The sequence below is a fragment of the Seriola lalandi genome, unplaced genomic scaffold (genome assembly GCF_002814215.2).
Source record: "Seriola lalandi dorsalis isolate HSWRI2012SDOR001 ecotype SW California unplaced genomic scaffold, Sedor1 jcf7180002054936, whole genome shotgun sequence".
NCBI lineage: Eukaryota > Metazoa > Chordata > Actinopteri > Carangiformes > Carangidae > Seriola > Seriola lalandi.
Window position 1 is genome coordinate 1816 of NW_019525488.1, and position 1969 is coordinate 3784.

The window sequence follows — 1969 nt, forward strand, 5'->3', positions numbered from 1 at the left end:
TGAGAGTCTGCAAGGTGGATCACTCAAGGTTGAGTAGCGAGCTCCTGTGTCCACCATGACCCATTTTGTTTTCTCATTCACCTTCAGAGAAAAACAGGGAGCTCCCAAGCCCTGTAGTTCCCCTTCTGTTTGGCACCCCTATGGCTGCTGTGGGAACTGTCCCCATGAACCAAGATGTGCAGGCCATCCTCCTGGAGCCATATGTGGATTGGGTGCCTGCTGGGGTGGGTTTAAAGCTGCTCCCCCTGGGGGACCACCGCTTCTTCCCTGCTGCCGAGCATAGCTGTTATAAGGGCAATCATTGACCCAATGGTCCATTGCTCCACAAATAAAGCATCCCTTGTTTTTCACTCACCCTGCTCCTCCCTTATTGCCTGCCTTCCCTCCCTTTCTCTGTCCATTGTTTTGATTATACCCTCCCTGGTTTCCTGGACCCTAGAACATCTGACCTGGTGTGAATACTGGCACTGGGATATGTGCAGGGTAGTAAGGGTATGAATTAGGGGGAGGGTTAGGAGGGGGAGATGGGGATAGGGAAAGAGCTGGAGCAGCAACAACATCTGTAGAAGGCATGTGCAGCATTTGTTTGTGTTGCTTAGTGCTAGTTTTCTTATCTGTCACCTGATCTCTAGCCTGTTGTAACTGCAGCTTTAAGAGCTGACCTTTAAGCTCCTCCATCTCACCCTCTCTCTTTTCCTGCTTTTGAGTTTGGGCATCCATATGATGTGTGAAATGTCTGTACTTGTGTGAGCTGATACTTTGTTTAACCATGGTTGGGCTCCATCCCTAAGAGGAGGCAACTGATAGACTAAGGCTGTCCAATGAGAATGGTTTATGTTTAGCTTAAATATTATGCGTGGCTGCTCCAAAAAGGGGCTTCTGCAGGTCTTTGGGCTGTTGGAATCCTTCTTCTCTCTCCCTACGTTCTTTAAGTCTCTCAGACCTTCTTAATCCTGTTCCTTCTACTATAACACTACATATTTTTCCTGATACCTACTCTTCACCTTCTCTGTCACCCTCATCATCACCATCATTCTTACTCTCTCCCTCTAGCCCTACATCATCATACTTCCCTCCACATGTTCCCTGCAACTTCTGTCTACTCTGTTCTCTCATTTTCTCAATTAGCCACTGCTCTCTCCACTCTCCCATAATCTCTGACCCCTGTCCTGAGTTTGCACGCTTGATTCCTTGTTCCATATCCTGATCAAAGTCAATGACTCTTTTAACTGGTGGCTCTGTTTGTAGTATAGTTGGTGATCTTTTATCCTAGTGGTGTCAGTCGTGTCTGGAGAGTCTTTTTTTATGTCTTCTTTACAGTCATCATATAGCCATCATATATAACCAGCCAAGGTGTCGCTTTGTTCCGTACCAGTCCTCTAAATGTTTTAAGATTTTCCCTCTCTTCTTCTCTGGCTGACACACTAGCACATTGTTTTTTATTACTTCCCATTTCTTTCCCCAAGTCCCTGGAATTCCAAAATCTTTTTTCAAGATGGGAATGCTAGACTCTATTTTTTCACGATTGTATTCCCCTTCCATGTTTACAGACTAATTCCTCAATTATGCACTACAAATTAATGAATGTACTTCACACATGGAAATATCTCATGAATGACTCCTGTAGGTCAATCGGGGCTGCTGAGAGACAATCTTCTACAGTTCCCTCCTAAGGAGAGGCTGCGGTCTCTCACTGGGTGTTTAAATTTCACACAGTATCCCGATCTTTTAATTCATGAAATAATTATCCATCCAAACCAACCCAATACTTTACCTTCTTGGAAGTGCGTGTATGGTTAACATACACCAGACCCACCCAACATTCCCCTTATAACAACACAATTTTACATTAGATACTAGGCGTCCCCGGCACCTTTTGAACACATTTATCAACACTACGTGTAGGCCCCCTACAACGTACAAACACAAGGTGTAGGCTTTTAAGGCCCGAAGCCCCCTACTTAAATAA